Below are 20,784 nucleotides of genomic sequence, written 5' to 3' on the forward strand. Positions count from 1 at the left end.
TTTGGCTTAGAGTTGGACATGGCACCTGCAACTCTGAACATGTGTGTTTGATCTGTGAGCCACTTGGCCACCCATCCTGTGACATAGCTGTTAATGTTCAAGCTGGTACACTTGTCCATGATGACAGAGTGGGGAATGGTGTAGAAAGTCCTTAGTGAGGTCCAGGTGGGCTGTGTGGACTACTTTCACCTCCATCTATGTCCTTGGTAACTGTTTGAAATAAGTCAGCTAGGTTTAGGAGCCAGGATCTGCCTTTAACAAGGCGAAGTTGTGTAGTGTCCAGTGTCTGGAGGTCTCCAATGTCTCAGTTTATGGGTTCCATGACAATTTGCTCAATAGCTCAATAGACCAGGCTAAGTAGACATATTGGACAATGGTTTCCAGGTTCTGTTGTGGCACCCCCTTTGTGGAGCTGGATGACTGTTAGTGTATGCCATTCTTTGGGTACATAGCCTGTGGTACACTTGAGTCTGGACAGTGAATGTAGGTGAGGGTGTAGTTCCTTTTGGGCCTAGTGTAAGACTCAGCCTGGGACACCATCCAGTCCCATTGATGCTGTGTTCTTAGCTTTGGAGAGGGCTGTCTTTACCTGAATGTCCATGACGTCTGGGTCTCTGCATCCTTCTGTGATGGACACAGGCCCTTTTGGGGGTGATGGGGGGGAGTTTACACTGAACTTGTCCCCCTGGATGTGGCAATGAAAGTTAGTTTGGTGTATTTCATTCCTTTTTTCAGTAGCTGACAGCATATTTGGAAGTTGACACCTACATGTCTGGTATAGCTACCGAAGGCTTTGTGGTTGTTATTCTTATATTCCTTGGCTATTTGTCTTTAGAAACCATCCTTTGATTATTTTATGAGCGATCATTGTTTCTTCCTGATAATGATCAGTGCTGCCTTTCCTTTAGTGAAGTTTGCTCTATCATGTGTTCGTTTCCTCCTTCTGTTGTCTAGCTTATTTATGGGCAACAGCCACATGATTGTTGTCCTATTTTTGGAGGAGTGCATCTTGGTATTATTTGTGATGTCTCATTCCATGCATCCCTGTAGATGCTCATAGGATGCACTTGTAAATGATTCTGTGGATTGTATACCATTATCCTATAGCAGGAGATCTTTGGAACGTTCCACTTTGGTCTTAAGAAGTGTGCAGTTTGCTTTTGTAAATGTCTTCACAGTGGTTTCATTGACTGGGAGGGTGGGATGTGGATGTCCAGTGTGATTACTTAATGATTTGATATTACCAGCGGGGGTTTATCTCTGTTGTGGAACACTGGTACCCCATGTTGGTGATGATCATGTCCAGTATGTTGTCACCTCTAGTGGGTGTGGTGACCAGCTGTTCCAGGGTGTTAGAGTTTTTAAACTCTAGGAAACATTGGGCAAAGGACGTTGTACATGAGTAATTCTCCCACTCAATGTTTGGGTAGTTGTAATCTTCTCATATAATGGTGTTTGATAGGAACTTTATATTTTCCACTGTTTTCTTTAATACTGAGTGAGGTTCCTGAGACAAGGTACATGATCTGTAGCAGGCTACAATCTGATGAGCAGCTTTGCCCAATGTTAGTTGCACTTGCATGGTCTCCAAGGCCTCATGCTGTGCCACTAACCTGAAGGTGTGGGTATCCATAAGGAAAATGGGTACAACCCTTCCTTTTGTATTTCACACGTGGTTTTGGGTCCGAAGGTCAGAGTGATTGTGAGTGTTTTACATGGAGCATGTCCAACAGCTCTGTGTTTGACATAGCTTTGTATGTTAGGCAGTGAACACCTCCGAGTAGGCGATATGCAAGGCAGTACGGATGGAGCATTTTGAGATGGTCTGTGTATGGCATGTATTTCAGGCCACTAATGCTCTTTGTGAGGTATTGCTGCTGGCTTTCCAGTTGTTGTAGTTGTCTTGTGAGGTACATAGCAAAACTGGCGTTGTACTCTATTATAGTTCTAGTGAGTGATGAGTAGAAGGGAACAATGTCTTCTTCTATTCTGCATGAGACACATTTTGTGATGGGGTGTGCCACATAGGAGGGTTTCCTGACTACTGTGGGAATGGGATTATCACAGCTGTGTCCACTGTCCACCTGTGACCCAAGGTCTCTTGTCACACTTTCAGTGTGAAGTATACTACCACCTATGTTGTAGTTCTTCGCTACAGAGTTTTTAACAAAGGGGATGACAATGCACCTTTTGGCATTGAGTTAGAGCCCATGGCTTTGGCAACAGCCATCTGTCTCAGTGAGGCCCTTTTCTAGGATGTCCACATCTTTAGTGTTTACAATTATGGCTCCTAGTTTGCAGTCCTCTGGAAACTTCAGTAGCCACAGACCTTCCATGTTAATGTTTACTTCAGGGAAGTAGACACTACACAGCCTGGGAAGTTATCTGGCCCCATGGCTGCTGTGATACTGGCTTTGGACAGTGTTTTTTACCTGTGCAGCCATTCCATTATAGAGATGTGCTCTTTCATGGGTGAGAGGGGGGTAATGTTAACACTGGTCCTATCTGCCAGAATGTTGGCAATATCAGTTGGCTCTGTACATTTAGTGCCATTGAGCTGTAACTCAGAACAGATCTGAGTGTAACCATGACATGGAGCTGTCTGTTGGGCAGAGATCTCCTGAGTAGACAGTATGCAACAGAGTACAGATTGGGTTACATTCAGTCTTGTTGCATGGGGCAACTATTTGAGGCCAATAATCCTCTTGTTAAGGTACTTCAGTGGTCTTTCTGGCTGCTGAACGTGCCTAGTCAGATTCATAGCAAGTGTGTTGTGGTACTCTCTGATGTTCTGATGACTGCTGAGTAGTGGGAACCTCCTTTGACCTACATGCACAGACCTTGGCAGTTTGTGTGAACACATAGCATGATTTTCTGACCACTGTGCTTCTGGAAGTAGAGATGACTATCCACATTTGTTCACAGATCCCTTATTATCACATCCGTATTTAGCATAAGTGTGTGAGCATGCCCAGTATGACCTTTCAGTGTGATGCTGAATGAAATCCAATACATTTGTTGAAGTGTGTGAGCATGGCCGCTATAGACATTTATACTATATGTGTGTGGAAAATCAAGTTGTACTTTTACAGCAGGGCTCACCTTTGTGTCATAAATCAACAGGGATCATGCTGTGCCTGCAGGGCTTCCATGAGACACTTTGCATAGACTTATCAACATTTCTACATACAGGGGGGACAGCTATTTTTTTGTACATTTCTACCTGGGGGCACACCTGATTGTTACTGTGGGTGTACATAGGATGAGGGTTTCACCTGACACTTGTACACTTTTGCTATGCCTGCACTGATATGTACAGTACACCATTTCAGTCTGTACTGTTGCCTATCATACTAGCTTGAGGCAGACTACTGTGCTACAGATCCTAGCATCCAATGTCACGTATATTAGATTGCGACTTCATAGCCTACACAACCCACATCACACCGCCTGGTCTGATGTTCTCTGTCTGCATAGGCCTGTGGGGGAGGTTACCCATATGCCTCTTTAGGGGCATGATACAGCATTTCTTTGTGTTTGCATTAGTGTACAATTGTCCTGCTGTGTCTGTGCCACTGAAATGCTATCGTGGCTTTGTGGTTCAGTACTATGACTATAGTGCACAGTATCTTGGGTTTGAGCCCTGTCACTGCTTTTTATTTTCATGCTGGGTAGACCAGACTGCTTAAGGAACAGTAAAACAAATATGAGCATGTTTCCTGACTTTGCTCAATTTTGCCCGACCTTGCCCAACATTGCTCACCGTTGCCCGACGTTGTGCTAGTTAGCACAGTCAATTTTGTTTACATATACTAATTATTGGTAAAAGCTGCTTAGCACTGCTTTATATTGATTAAAACATGGCAATCATGCCTCAGGTGGTGTTGCAGGGCTGCCTATGTCAGATGCACATACTACACTCCCTATACATGTTTGGAAACAGGTAGTGTCAAGTTAGGCATCCCTTTTATTTTATGTGCGAGGTATCATTTCCAGGGTTCCCACTGAGCCAGTGTATGTCCTATGCGTTGCCTCTTTGCCAAGGCCAAGGTATTCTGGGCACACCTCCTTCTGCCTACTGGGGCAGGCTCAGGTTATTCCTCCTCTGAGTCACGCTGTGCCTGTGCAGGCCTTGGCAATGGTGGGGGGCTGTTTGTCCCTGCCCCATGCTGTTCCTGCTGCAGCTGTTTTTGCAGGATCATATTGTGTAGCATGGCACATACCATGACAATTTGGGTACATGTAGTTGGTGAGTACTGCAAGGCTCCACTGGATGTGTCCAAAGCACCGGAACTGTGACTTGAGCATCCCGAACACACGCTCGATTACATTTCGTGTTTATGTGTGTGCCTCATTATGGAGTTCTTGTTCAGGTGTGTGTGCATTTCTGATGGGTGTCATCAGCCATGGCTCCAGTGCATATCCAGCATCCCTCACTAGGTGATGGTCAGGGATGTCCCCATTGGCAAATATCTGATACAGCTGCGTCAGATGCCAGATATGGGAATTGTGGTAGCTTCCAGGGCAGCCAGCACATGCATTCAGTATTATGCCCTGGGCATCGCACACGACCTGGCAGTTGATGGAGTGGAAGCCCTTGCGGTTGATGTAGACCCTACCCCGCTCACCAGCTGGTGCTTTGATGTGTATGTGCATGCAGTCAATTGCACCCACTACCTCAGGGTATTCTGCTATTTGCTGGAAGAGACGCATACTGTTGGCCAATACCTCATGGGAATTGGGGAAATATATATGATCACCGACATGTGCTGACATGGCATTCAGGAACTGGTGCAGTATCCTGGATGCTGATGCCTGTAAAATCCCCATCATATCACCAGTTGGTCTCTGGAAGGTACCTGTTGATAGTATTCTTAGGCCAATACATACCTTGGTTTCCACTGGGATGGGTTCCCCTCTGTTGGTTCTGTGTGTGAGGTGTGGCCTGCACAGCTCAACAATTTGCTGCAGGAGCTCTCTGTCCACTCTATACCGCTCCACTATCTCCAGCTCATGCAGCCCCTGGTAGGTTAACCTGGGTCTGTACACTCTTCTCCGTCTCCTCACTGTGAGTTGCTCAGCAACATTCGCAATGGCACAACCCTCAGCATTTTGCACATGTTGCCTTATAATAGCAATGGCAGCCCCTAACATTTTTTTGCCTCAGTTAAGCTTTTTAAGTTTTCACTTCTCTTTGTAGACTGCAGTGTTGCAGTGTTTCTGAGAAAAACATGGGGGAATGTTGTTTGCAGAGTTCTAAGTGCTGGGCTGGGCTGGGCTAGTGTACTGCCTGTGTAATTGGCTGATTCTGATTGATTTCACCTGGCCGCTCTGCTAGTTCTCCTTGGTTAACTTCCTACTACTTCTTTTCCTTCCTTTTCCCTTTCTGTTTCCACAGGGGGCAGCACCACGCAAACAAGTACAAACACCCACACACGCGCGCACGCAGGCTTAGGCGGGTGCACATCCACGCACACAGGCTTAGACAGCCTTACACAGGCTTACACGGGTGCACACACATGCACACAGGCTTAGATGGGTTTACAGGCACGCACACAGTGTAAGCAGCTTTGTAAGAAACTTTAGTGATAGCCACGGCGTACACCTTCGGTTTCTGGGTTTTGGTTTAGACAACTGTAGACACGCCTCTTCCAGTCCTAATAAACTCACAGCAAACACATGCCACTTTGCTCCAATAAGCTTACAGTCTTTGATACATACCCCCTCATGATGTCACCTATCTTCTACTCTGTTACTCCCCTAATCCTACTCTTACACTCTAGGGACATGGTTCACTTGGCAGGGAAAATTGGGATTCACTATCCTTATACTCATTTGCATAGGATTGTCTACTAAGGCTTGGTTACATCTCTCAGACTGAGCTTTCCCCCTTAGCAACCACTACTCAGTAGCCATGCTGTCTTCAGCCTGCCATTCACCTGCATGGCAGATGAATATTGTGAATAAAATGTTTTATTTATTTTTTCTTGTTTTTAGAGCGCCGCACGTTTGCGAGGTGCTGCGCTACACTTAAACATCGGAGATCGGGGAAAAAAATATTTTTTATTATTTTGCAACTGATAAAAATGCCAATGGCCTTATATTTGGCCATTGGCATGCTTCCTCAACTGGATGCATCCTTTATTTGGAGCTGTCATAGCTCCGTTTTGCTATTTGCAGAACGGCACTCAGTTACCAACTGAGTACATTTCTGCAAATAACACTACTCTTACTCGGACAGGTTAGTGTTTCCTGGATCACAAATTTACCTAATATGCATAGCTTTCAGCAGCAAATGAGGTAATTTGCATAACCTAACACTGTCCGTGCAAGAGTAGTTTTAGGAGCTCTCATGCACGCTCCTGCCGGCTGTTCCTGGATCGCTCGGCAGACATATTGGCTGTCTGGAGTCTTACTCTACTCTTAGACTCCGTTCAAGCCTTTGTGAATCCGGCCCAGTATTTCACTCCTGGTTTGTAGCCATTACATTTTTCTCACATCTAGCATACCACGAATGTGTTAAGGGTTTACAGAGCATTCTCCCACTTACCCCTATTCCATTGTTGAATGATAGTTTTTTTGATGATAGGTGTGGGCAGGCTCTGCCCGTGCAGGTTCACTCTGCTCCCTACCCTACCTCCAATTCTCATCCACCACAACTACAGCTACATTTATTTAAACTTAATCACTCCTACTAATCACATACAACCAACCAACCGAACTACCTAGCCACTCCAACTAATCACGTACAGCCAAACAAATACAATAAAGCCATTAATCCTTATTAGTCCTATCCACCCAATCAGTTCCAGCCTTATAATCTCCCTACTCTATCTACAATCAATTTGGTAATCTCTGAAATCAAACAGAGGAATCATTCAATAACTACCAGTTTCTACATTTTCTTATAAACTTTCCCCATAACCATTTACTTCTCATAGTTAGACCCACCAAGAAACTATTCTCATAGTACCACTATTTAGAAAACTTACTTGCTAAACTCTTGAATTATAGGCACCAACTATATTTCCTAACCAATTCCATTAGCCAACCAAAAAAATACAGAATATAATTCTGCCACAATATATTATAACACTCTTAGCTCTCTCACTATCAGCTCACTTAATCTGCTACCATTCCCAAGTTAATACCCAAATATCCTGCCATGAAATTCTATCACTGTGCCTATATCAAACAAAACATACACAATTGGAGAGATGTCTAGCAATCTACAAACCTTCATTATTTGATCAATTCACCTTTTCTTGGCACTTGCTGAGGTATCACAACACATTTCTATTAAGTATGATAGACTCATAGCCAAATTGACTATAAACAAGACTAAAATAAAATAGAATGCAAAGTGGTGGCAGGGGAAAACATATTTAGGTAGCATAGGATGGTGGTGTGTAAGATGACATTTGCAATCAGGAGGAAGACTGGAAGAGTGAGGGCAGTGCCAATGGTCAAATGATGGAAGCTGAAAAAGGACGACTGTAAGGTGGAGTTCAGGGAAGCATCTAAGACAGGCACTGTGTGGCAGTGAAGAGTTACCAGTTAGCTGGGCAGCCACAGCAGAGGTGGTAAGAGAGACAGCTAGAAAGGTATTTGGTGTGACACCTGGACAGAGGAAGGAGGACAAGGAGACCTGTTGGTGGAATGAGGAAGTACAAGAGAGTATGCAGAGGAAGAGGTTGGTGAAGAAGATGAAGAAAGTAGACAGAAGTACAAGAAGATGAGGCGTATGGTGAAGAGAGAGGTGGGGAAGGCTAAGGATAAGGCGTATGGAGAGTTGCACGAAAGGCTGGATACTAAGGCGGGAGAAAAGGACCTGTACCGATTGGCTAGACATAGGGACCGAGCTAGTAAAGATGTGCAGCAGGTAAAGGATAATGAGGGAAACGTACTCACAAGCAAGGAGAGTGTGTTGAGGAGATGGAAAGAGTACTTTGAGGGGCTGATGAATGAAGAGAATGAGAGAGAGAGAAGGTTGGATGATGTGGGGATAGTGAATCAGGAAGTGCAACAGATTAGCAAGGAGGAAGTAAGGATAGCTATGAAGAGGATGAAGAATGGAAACACTGTTGGTCCAGATGACATACTTGTGGAAGCATGGAGGTGATTGGGAGTTTTTAACCAGATTGCCTAATGAAATCTTGGAAAATGAAAGGGAGGATGCCTGAGGAGTGAAGAAGTGTATTAGCACTGATTTTCAAGAATAAGGGTGATATGCAGAGCTGTAGTAACTAGAGGGATAAAAACCGATCAGCCACAGCATGAAGTTATGGGAAAGAGTAATGGAAGCTACGTTAATAAGGGAGGTGATGATTAGTGATCAGCAGCATGGTTTCATGCCAGGAAAGAGCACTACAGATGTAATGTTTGCTCTGAGGGTGTTGATGAAGAAGTACAGAGAAGATCAAAAAGAGTTGCATTGTGTCATTGTGGACTTGAGAAAGCATATGACAGGGTGCCTAGACAGGAGTTGTGCTATTGTTTGGGGAAGTCAGGTGTAGCAGAGAAGTATGTAAGAGTGGTACATGATGTGTATGAGGGTAGTGTGACACTGGTGAGACCTAGGGTAGGAGTGACAGATGTGTTCAAGATGGAGGTGGGATTACATCGAGAATCAGCTCTGAGCTCTTTCTTATTTGCAGTGATGATGGACAGATTGACAGATGAGATCAGACAAGAGTCTCCATGGACTATGATGTTTGCAGATGACATTGTGATCTGTACTGAGAGTAGGGAACAGGTTGACGAGACCCTGGAGAGGTGGAGATATGCTCTAGAGAGGAGAGGAATGAACATCAGCCGGACTAAGACAGAATATATGTGTGTGAATGAGAGGGAGGACAGAGAAATGATGAGAATGCAGGGAGTAGAGTTGATGATAGTGGATGAGTTGAAATACTTGGGATCAACAGTTCAGAGTAATGGTGAGTGTAGAAGAGAGGTGAAGAAGAGAATTCAGGCAGGATGGAGTGGGTGTAGAAAAGTGTCAGGAGTGATTTGTGACAGACTGGTACTAGTAAGAGTAAAAGGGAAGGTCTAAAGATGGTTGTGAGACCAGCTATGTTATATGGGTTGGAAACGGTGGCACTGTTGAAAAGACAGGAGTCAGAGCTGGAGATGGCCGAGTTAAAGATGTTAAGATTTGCACTGGGTGTGACAAGGATGGACAGAATTAGAAATGAGTATATTAGAGGGTCAGCTCACATTGGACAGTTTGGAGACAAAGCCAGGGAAGTGAGATTACGTTGGCTTGGACATGTGCTGAGGAGGGATGCTGAGTATATTGGGAGAAGGATGCTAGGAATGGAGCTGCCAGGAAAGAGGAAAAGAGGAAGGCCTAAGATACGGTTTATGGATGTGGTGAGAGAGGACATGCAAGTGGTTGGTGTGACAGAGCAAGATGCAGAGGACGGGAATAAATGGAAACAGTTGATCCACTGTGGCGACCCTTAATGGGAGCAGCTGAAAAAAAAAGAAGAAATCCCAATTCCTTAAGAGGTTTGTTACTATTGCATCACATCTTACAATATGTGGAGATATCTACACAAACCCATGCCCCATCTGTTCTACACCAAGAGACATTAATACAGCAACCTCAAAGTCTCAGAGTACTTTTAACCTGCCTAGAAAGGGATCAGATCTATTAATCCTAAACATAAACATCAGAAACGTTCTTTATAAAATTCATGAACTACATGCTGGCCTCCCACCCTGCTCACCAGACATAGTATTACTAACAGAAACCTGGCTGAAGCTACACATCGATGACAATGAAGTTATTCCTCCAGGCTAGAATATTCTTACAGCAGATAGAAAGGGCAGAAGAGGTGAAGGAATAGCCATACTGCTGAAAAATACCCTTATACTGCAACCACTAGAACAAACTACCCCAGATTTTAACAACGCTGAAATACTCTACACTAAGCTGAAAACTAATTCTAAAAAGTACTTAGTCATAGTCAGAACATTTATTCCTCCTGGCAATAACCTGGACACCATAGAACATATCCTCCACTGGACCTCAAGTTTCCCTCAAGAAACAATAATCATGGCTGACTTTAATACAGATTGGTATAGCTTAATTCACAGAATCCCACTAAACACATCAACCTTCATGGCTTCACTCAAATTATTCAAATTCCCACCAGAATTGACAAAACGTCTAACAGAACAATACTAGACCGGATGCTATCTAATAAAGTATTCCACTTGCAATTCTCTGGTTGTTTTCCAGATTGTCTTAGTGATCACATGCCAATTTACTTCCTTAGGCAACGTACATACCCTCTAAAACATACCATCTACTTTCATGTCATAAATAGGAAAACTTCAAGACCCATACCTTTGTAACAATCCTCCACAAGTGTAATTGGACTCCTTTAAAAGTCATGCCCCTTGAGATTGCTGTGGAATATTTCAATTCCACCTTCCTCAGCATACTAAACAAAAGAGCTCCAACAAGGACTATACAATCACAGTCAGACTATTCCACCTGTCTAACCAAGGAAACTAGAGTCCTACAGAGACAAGGTCTGGGAAATGTGGCAGAAAAACAAATCTCAAGCAAACCGTCTAGCATATTAAGAACTAAGGAACGAATCTAAAAAAACAAGTCAAACAAGATAAAATAGATCATTATACAAAATATCCAAAGAAAACATAAAAACAACCCCCAAAAATTCTGGTCAGCTATAAAATCTTTCCTACAGCCCATACCCCTCCACCTGAAGCAATCTAGGTTCTATAGCTAAACACTTTAATAAATACCATACAGAAAGTATACTATCACTCGCCAAAAATAGTTCGTCCTCCCATCAACAACACCCTTAATGGCAAACAATGAAAATACGTTTTCCTTTCAACCCGTTCCAACTAACACCATAAAAAAACTACTGAAAAAACTTAAGCCCACAACATTAGCAGGTGATAAATTACCAGCCGAGTATCTGAAGCTCTCTCTAGCCCGTCTCAATACTTATCAACCATTCTATCACTCAGCAGCAAATACCTTCTTTATGGAAAACATTATACTTAATACCATTACATAAAGATGGTAACTCTAATGAGCTTTCCAACTATAGGCCCAGTGCCATTTTATCCCCAATGTCCAAAATTCTAAAAGTGTATTCAGACATAACTTCTGGAATGCCTTTCCACTAGTGATCTATTGTCCACCTCACAACATGGATTTAGGTCCAACCATGGCGCTACAATAGCCTCCTGAGCTTCACAAACACAATAAATTAATATAGAAATGAAGGCAATATAGTCTCAATCATCTTTCTCGACCTCTTGAAAGCTTTCAACACAGTCTCACCACAAAATACTGGCAACACTCTACAACCTAAAGCAGTCACTCAACACTTACATGGTTTAGGAACTATCTAACAGGACGCCAACAAGCTGTAAAATGGGAAAATGACCTCTTCCCCCTACTCCCAGTCTCACTACGTGTGCCTCGGGGTTCTATTTTTGGTCCCTTTCTCTTTATACTCTTTACTAGTAATCTCAAAAAGGCCACTTTTCTTGCCACCCTAATCCAATATGCAAATAATTCCACCCTTGTATGTGCTGTGCATTCCATACAAGAATTTCAAGATATAACCCAAAGGTCCTTCTCTGAAATTGTATCCTGATTTACTGAAGCATAACTCATTAAACCTCAATAAAACAAAACTTATGATTTTTCATTCTGCTAGAGCCATTGACCACCCCTCCTTTCCATTAAAGATATAAAAATCCAATTATCACACAAGTAACCTCTACAAAACTCCTGGGTGTCATCATTGACAACATGAAATCTGATATACACATATCCCAAACTATAAAGAAAGAATATAAAAACTAGGAACAATTTATAGAAACAAGCAGTTTATAACTTATAATACTAGAATATCAATAGCAAGGTCACACCTTCTCTTAACTCTCCTGGATGCTTCTCAATTTCTTCCCATCCTGAAATGTACTGACCTTGGAAAACCAGAAGCCTGTTACAATAAAACAGCAAAATTTGCTTCAGACTCTTCATATCAAACACATCACTGTCTAGCCCTGAAGGAATTATCCTGTTTGGAACTTCCCCACTTACTAGCTTGCAATCAGCTGACAACAGCCCAGCAACTCCTTTACCATCCAGAAAAAACTCTTGTTCTTCAAAACATAATCATACCATATTCTGACAACAGACTGCTATGCTCTGCTAACAGATCACTTCTAAAAGTAAGCAAAGCTAGGAATATTGCAGGTAAATCACTGTTGTATAACCACTTTGCTAAACTCTGGAACTCTCTCCCACAAACTGTTAGATCTACTTCTATCAGTATGCATTTAAAAACCCATTTATCCAGGGCTTGGTTATGCAACAGTCCAGGTTAGCCTCGTTTTTCACCAGTATACCCCCTGTGAAAACTTACCACTTCCCTGTCTTATTAATTTACTTTTACACCATCCTAAACTTATTCTCTCACTGGAATACCATTTAGCTCTTACTTTTAATTTTTTATCCTTTTTATATGTCAAACCTCTTCAATCGACCCTTAGCTTCTCATTAATCCCTTTACCTGACTTCTTCATCATTCTTTGCTCACTCCAAATTTTATACTTCTTGCATCTCAAACTCTTAAACATCAGCCAACGCCAACTATATTGAACACAGTACACGTGTGCAAAATATCTTGCTAGTTAAGCACTGAATGAGTAAATCAAAAGGGATTAGGGAATTTTTGTATTGTATTCTACATAGCTGGATTAGGGAATTTTTGTATTGTAATCTACATAGCTGGATTACGGAATTTTTGTATTGTATTCTACATAGCTGGATTAGGGAATTTTTGTATTGTATTCTACATAGCTGGATTAGGGAATTTTTGTATTGCATTCTACATAGCTGGATTATGGAATTTTTGTATTGCATTCTACATAGCTGGATTATGGAATTTTTGTATTGCATTCTACATAGCTGGATTAGGGAATTTTTGTATTGCATTCTACATAGCTGGATTAGGGAATTTTTGTATTGCATTCTACATAGCTGGATTAGGGAATTTTGTATTGTATTCTACATAGCTGGATTAGGGAATTTTTGTATTGCATTCTACATAGCTGGATTAGGGAATTTTGTATTGTATTCTACATAGCTGGATTAGGGAATTTTTGTATTGCATTCTACATAGCTGGATTAGGGAATTTTTGTATTGTATTCTACATAGCTGATTAGGGAATTTTTGTATTGTATTCTACATAGCTGGATTAGGGAATTTTTGTATTGTATTCTACATAGCTGGATTATGGAATTTTTGTATTGTATTCTGCATAGCTGGATTAGGGAATTTTTGTATTGCATTCTACATAGCTGGATTAGGGAATTTTTGTATTGCATTCTACATAGCTGGATTAGGGAATTTTTGTATTGTATTCTACATAGCTGGATTAGGGCTTTTTTGTATTGAATTCTACATAGCTGGATTAGGGAATTTTTGTATTGTATTCTACATAGCTGGATTAGGGAATTTTTGTATTGTATTCTGCATAGCTGGATTAGGGAATTTTTGTATTGTATTCTACATAGCTGGATTAGGGAATTTTTGTATTGTATTCTGCATAGCTGGATTAGGGAATTTTTGTATTGCATTCTACATAGCTGGATTAGGGAATTTTTGTATTGCATTCTACATAGCTGGACTAGGGAATTTTTGTATTGCATTCTACATAGCTGGACTAGGCAATTTTTGTATTGCATTCTACATAGCTGGATTAGGGGATTTTTGTATTGTATTCTGCATAGCTGGATTAGGGAATTTTTGTATTGTATTCTACATAGCTGGATTAGGGAATTTTTGTATTGCATTCTACATAGCTGGATTAGGGAACTGTTGTATTGTATTCTACATAGCTGGATTAGGGAATTTTTGTATTACATTCTACATAGCTGGATTATGGAATTTTTGTATTGTATTCTGCATAGCTGGATTAGGGAATTTTTGTATTGTATTCTGCATAGTTGGATTAGGGAATTTTTGTATTGTATTTTGCATAGTTGGATTAGGGAATTTTTGTATTGTATTCTACATAGCTGGATTAGGGAATTTTTGTATTGTATTCTACATAGCTGGATTAGGGAATTTTTGTATTGCATTCTACATATTTGGATTAGGGACTTTTTGTATTGTATTCTACATAGCTGGATTAGGGAATTTTTGTATTGTATTCTACATAGCTGGATTAGGGAATTTTTGTATTGCATTCTACATAACTGGATTAGGGAACTGTTGTATTGTATTCTACATAGCTGGATTAGGGAATTTTTGTATTGCGTTCTACATAGCCGGATTAGGGAATTTTTGTATTGTATTCTACATAGCTGGATTATGGAATTTTTGTATTGCATTCTACATAGCTGGATTAGAGAATTTTTGTATTGTATTCTACATAGCTGGATTAGGGAATTTTTGTATTGTATTCTACATAGCTGGATCAGGGAATTTTTGTTTATTATTCTACATAGCTGGATTAGGGAATTTTTGTATTGTATTCTACATAGCTGATTGGTATTTCATATGTGTACCCCTGTACTTGTCTTATTATCCTATGTTTTGATTTAACATAAGAATATGTACACTGTTCTAAGTCCACCATATATTACCATTGTTGTACGTGGAGCTTTTCTTCCTGTGCTCCTGTGGTTGGGAGGGTGGCCTAATGGTTAAGGTGTTTGCCTTGCAAACACAAGGTGTGGGGTTTGAGTCTCACACTTAAATGGCTCGAAAGGGCAGTTAGCTTAGTACTAATCTATGAACCTATGAACCTATGAAGCCTCTGCTGAAAATGGTTTTACACCAGTTGGACTATGCTCGTAAACAAATGTAAAATAAATAAATATAATTTTGGGCGAGCAGTGCTGTCCTGACATATAACTGACAATCTGAAAGCCATGCCCCATCATATATAATTTGGTGCCAGAAGTGCCATCCTGACATGTGATTGGCATTCTGAATGCCATGAACCCACCATATATAATTTAGTGCCATAAGTGCTGTCCTGACATGTAATTGGCAGCAGCAGTGCAGATAGGGAGGCCTTAGTCCCTTCCTTCAACATACATTTTTTTGACTTGTGTGGGATTAGAGTTCGGTCTCATCACGTATAAGGTTGGTCTGCAGGGTATGGATGTATCATAAACTGAATTTCCACAGCCTGTAAAACAGTTATGCCACCAAAATATATGCATGTTTCATTGATGAATTAATACCCACTTTGTGCACAGTTATATTTCAGCCCACTGGATGTGGAGCTAATCTGGCAGCAGCTGTACGTGTACAGCATGCAGGAAAACAGCCAGTGATTATATCTTCAGAGGATCTTAAAATGTAACTTGATCTGTGGGGACTAGATCTGGAACTGGAGGTGAGATGCTGCAAACAAGTAAGAGAATGAAATTACCTGTAGCCACACAGGAGGAAACGATGTTCCAGAATGAACTGGCCAAGGACAAGAGAAAGAGAAGGAATTCAAAGAAAGAGACAAGCAACTCCAGCATAAAAAAATGCTCACACTTCACGATGCACATAAATACAAGGAGTAAAACCATACCTCTCAAGTGTACCTCATTACGAGGAACGTACCTCATTTGGGGTCTTAAAAAGTTCATGTTCCTCGAAGTTCCTCAAAGTTCCACATTGAAAGAGTCAGTCACACATGCAGTGTTAGGAATTTATTTAAGTGAAATCCATGGTAAACAGAAATTAATCATATTAATTCATTAAAGGATCTTCTTTATAAGTAAAACCAGAATATTTTAACCATCCTATGACCTTCCTAGCGGAAGTTGTTAGTAAACCATTAGTATAAGTTCCACATTTTGCCCATTTGTTCCACATTATGAAGGCGAGTGTTCCTCATTTAGGAGATAGAAGGTTGAGAGCTATGAGTAAAACTCCAGCTTAGAAGCCAAACTCAGTAATAAATTGTTTCCTCAGTATAAAGAGGGGGGTAACTGACAGTTTTATTTAGACATTTGACTATCTGCACAATCAACATCAAATTGATTGGAGGCAAAATGTGAGTTTTTTAACTCATTTGTTCTTAGGTAAGGCAATGCATAGTTAAACAAAAATATCTGAATTTGATTGTCTCAACTATTACAAAGTTTTAAAAATATATTTCTAAATGTCTTAAGCCCCCTCAGGGCTTTGTACTGCGTCTACTCCTTTTTGGCATCTACTTATGAGAAGTCCAAGGGCTTCTGGGTGTCCAAGTTTGCAGATGATTGCAAATTAGGAACAATCAAAGAATCCCCCTCAAGACATTAAGATCCTACAGGAAAGAGTAACGCAGACAAATGACTGGTACCAAAGCCATGGCTGAAAACTCAGTGCAAACAAATGCATAATCGTACCCTTTGGGTAGTCATCATCATCATCATCATCATCAGCCCCCTTTTTCTCATTTTTTTCTACATGGGGTCAGGGTATCGTGTTAACTGTCATCAGCTCTCTTGATTCAGTGCCACTCTCCTACCTTCTTGAGCACTCATGCCTGACTGCCACAGATCTTCTTTCACATGATCCATCCACCTTTTTGCTGGATGTCCTCCCTTCCTCTTACCTTCTTCCTGTATGTCCCAAATTTTCCTCACCAGAGTGTCTTCTGCTTTCCTACATGTGCCCAAACCACCGTAATCTGTTCTCTTTGATCTTTTCTGCAATTGGAGCTACTTTGGCTTCTGCTCTTATGTCCTCATTTCTTCATCTGTCCCACAGTGTGCATCCTACCACTCTTCTCAGGCACTTCATTTCCATCACCTCTAGCGTCTTTAACTGTACTGCCTTTACTTCCCAGGTTTCTGTACCATATAGTAGTACTGGTAGCACTACTCTCGTACACCTTACTTTTCAGCTTCTTTGGCATTCTTCTGTCATAGACTACCCCTGAATCTCTACGCCAGTTGACTGCAGCCCCTCTGATTCTAGCTCTGACCTCTTCATTCAGACTACCCTTCTCCTCAACTACTCCCAGTTACTTGAAGCTGTTTACCTGTTCCACTATCTTCCCTTCTATCTCTATTCTCAGCTTCTGATTTCCCCAATCTGCTGCCATTATCACTGCCTTATCTGTGCTTAGTTTCATCCCATGTGCCTTCAGATTTCCATTCCATTCTCCTATCCTTTGCTGAAGTTCTACCTCAGAGTCTGCCTGTACTGTCATCTTCTGCATACAGCAGCTTTATTGATCTGTCCCCACCAACCTGTTTGCTAATATAGTCCATCACCAGTATGAACAGCAGTGGGCCCAGGGCTGAACCCTGATGTACACCCACACCCAGTGGGAACTCCCTCTGTGAGGCCAAACACTGTTCATACTTGAGTCATTGGGTCCTTGTACATAGCCTGCAGTAATTCTACCAATGTTTCTGGGACTTCAAACCATTGCAGTACTGCCCAGATCAGCTTTCTCGGGAACTTGTCATATGCTTTATCCAAGTCTAGGAATGCCCAGTTGGACTCTCTCCTCATCTCTAGCTTCTTCTCAAGTATCTGTCTCAATGCAAACATCGGGACAATTGTGCTGCATCCTGATCTGAATCCAAACTGCTCATCTCCCATCTTACATTCTAATACTCTGCATATCCATTAATCAATCACCCTCTCCAGAACTTTCATGCACTGTGATAGGTGTTTGATGCCTCTGTACTCCCCACAGTTGTGGATGTCCCCTTTTTTCTTGCACACTGGCACAAGTATGCTTATTCTCCAGTCATCTGGGATATGCCTTTCTCTTCACACTGCTACTAGTACCCTCAGGAGGCATTTCTCCCCTATTTCACCCAACATCTTTATCATATGTGCTGTGATCTCATCTGAGCCTGCTGCTTTCGCTGACTTCATTTTCCTTAGTGCTGTTCTTACTTCTTCTAGGATGGGCTCCTCTTCTTCTCTCATTGTAGGCTGTTTCTGGGGCAGTACAGCTTCTCTGGGGTTTTCTTCATTCAGAAGCTGCTGGAGATACTCCTTCTATCTGCCTTTGATGTCCTGTGGACTGGTGAGCAGTTGTTGCTGGAATCCCTTATGAAGGGTGTCTGACTATCTTCTTTATCTTTCTGTCTTTGCCTTGCAACCTGGTACAGTTTCTTTGTGCCCCTTACTGAGTCACTTTCCAGAAGTTGGTAGAGTGCCTCCGATGTCCTATTCTTTGCTATTGCAACTTCTTTCTTAGTTTCTTTGTTAGCCAACCAGTAGTCCTTCCTAGCTTGGTCAGTCTTTTCAATCTCCCACTTCTTCCTGCACTCCTTCTTTCTTTTGATTACTTCCTGCACTTCTGCATTCCACCACCAGCTTTCCTTATGTACCTTATTTCCATACCTGGCTCAGCCACATATCTTTTCTGTAGTCCTAACACATGCTGATTTAGGTGCTGCCATTCTTCTTCACCTCCACCTATTTCCTCCTCTTCTTGGGGTGCTAGAGCCCTGAGTAATTCATTGAACTGTTTTATTTTCTGTCCAGTCAACTTCTTGTCTTTAGCTTGGTCTCTGTTGACCTTAGAGCCTTCTCTGCCCACTACTTGCAGCTTATTGTGGCAATTAGTGGTTTATGCTGTGGGCCGACTGTTTCACTGGGGATGACTTTGCAATCATGGATTCTGCCACAGTGCCTTTTCCTTACTAGGAGGAAGTCTACCTGAGTTGCATGTTGACTACTCTTGTATGTGATCTTGTGAGTGTCTCTTTCTGAACCATGTGTTGGCTACTATCAAGCCATTTGCCAGACAGAAGTCTAGAATGGCTTCTCCTTCTTTATTCCTTTTACCTCACCCATGTGGACCCAGTCAGTCCTTATATACTGTTCTGTCTGTCCTGATATGTGCATTCAGGTCACCCATTATCAACACGTTACTGTTGTCTCTCTTTATCTAGTAGGTCCTGCAACTGCTTTCAAAAGGCAGTCTTTTCCTCACTATCACAACCTTGTTGTAGGGCATAGGCTGAGATTAAAAATACTGACCTATCATTACACTGGAGTCTGACTGTCATGAGTATGTCATTAATTCTGATGATATCCCTTTTACTGCCTTCTGAAACCTCTCTTTCACCACATTTCCACACCATTTCTAGCCTGTCCTCACCTGGGTAGTAGACTCTGGATCCCAAGCCAAGTGGCTTTGCTGCACTGCCCTTCCATCTCATCTCCTAGATACATAGGATGCCCAGCCTCCTCTGTATCATCATGTCATCTACTTCCAAGCTGCATCCTGTCAGTGAACCTCCATTAAGCATAGCAATTCTCAGTTCATGTCTGTCAGGTTGGTTGGTTTTACGTCCAGCTTTCGCTCAACAGAGCTATGCCAGGTAACCTAGGCTGGGCAACTAGACACTGCCAGCCAGGACCTTATTGACCCAGGGCTGCTGGGCTTTATGGCAGGCACACACTGGCCAATAGAGGCACATATACCCCTCCCACCATTAGCATGGGTCCCTGGTATGGGTCAGAGTAAGCCGGGTCCTCAACCCACTTATCACCAGTAACTACTCATGCCCTCTTTTGGCGACATTCGTCAACATGACTGAATCACCTAGAGCCATATTTTACACCAGCGAGTGGCTAGCCCTGCCACAGGAAGTCAGCCACCCTAGGAAATTACCTCATTGGCAGCACATCCCTAAAAGTAGAACCAGTAGTCAGAAATTTGGGTACATATGTAGATGGTAACTTATCTTTCAACCAACATGTGTTTAAGGTGGTAAGGAAATCATTTAAGGTGGAATCATTCTATGTTGCTCAACTTACAAGCAAGAGCACAACATCTAAGCCCAAGGAAGTCATTGTATCACTGCAATGTCATCAGACCCAGGCACATGTAACACCCAGCTACTGTCATCAGACCCAGGCACATGTAACACCTGGCTACTGTCATCAGACCCAGGCACATGTAACACCTGGCTACTCTCATCAGACTCAGGCACATGTAACACCCGGCTACTGTCATCAGACCCAGGCACATGTAACACCCGGCTACTGTCATCAGACCCAGGCACATGTAACACCCGGCTACTGTCATCAGACCCAGGCACATGTAACACCCGGCTACTGTCATCAGACACAGGCACATGTAACACCCGGCTACTGTCATCAGGCCTAGGCACATGTAACACCCAGCTACTGTCATCAGACCCAGGCACATGTAACACCCGGCTACTGTCATCAGACCAAGGCACAAGTAACACCAAGCTACTGTCATCAGACCCAGGCACATGTAACACCCGGCTACTGTCATCAGACCCAGGCACAAGTAACACCCGGCTACTGTCATCAGACCCAGGCACATGTAATACCCGGCTACTGTCATCAGACCCAGGCACATGTAACACCCGGCTACTGCCATCAGACCCAGGCACATGTAACACCCGGCTACTGTCATCAGACCCAGGCACATGTAACACCCGACTACTGTCATCAGACACGGGCACATGTAACACGCAGCTACTGTCATCAGACCCAGGCACATGTTACACCCAGCTACTGTCATCAGACCCAGGCACATGTAACACCCGGCTAATGTCATCAGACCCAGGCACATGTAACACCCGGCTACTCTCATCAGTCCCAGGCACATGTAACACCCGGCTACTCTCATCAGACCCAGGCACATGTAACACCCGGCTACTGTCATCAGACCCAGGCATATATAACACCCGGCTACTGTCATCAGACCCAGGCACATGTAACACCCGGCTACTCTCATCAGACCCAGGCACATGTAACACCCGGCTACTGT

This window comes from Protopterus annectens, chromosome 14.part0, assembly GCF_019279795.1.
Source record: "Protopterus annectens isolate FY-2018-M chromosome 14.part0, PAN1.0, whole genome shotgun sequence".
In the NCBI taxonomy this organism is placed as follows: domain Eukaryota; kingdom Metazoa; phylum Chordata; order Ceratodontiformes; family Protopteridae; genus Protopterus; species Protopterus annectens.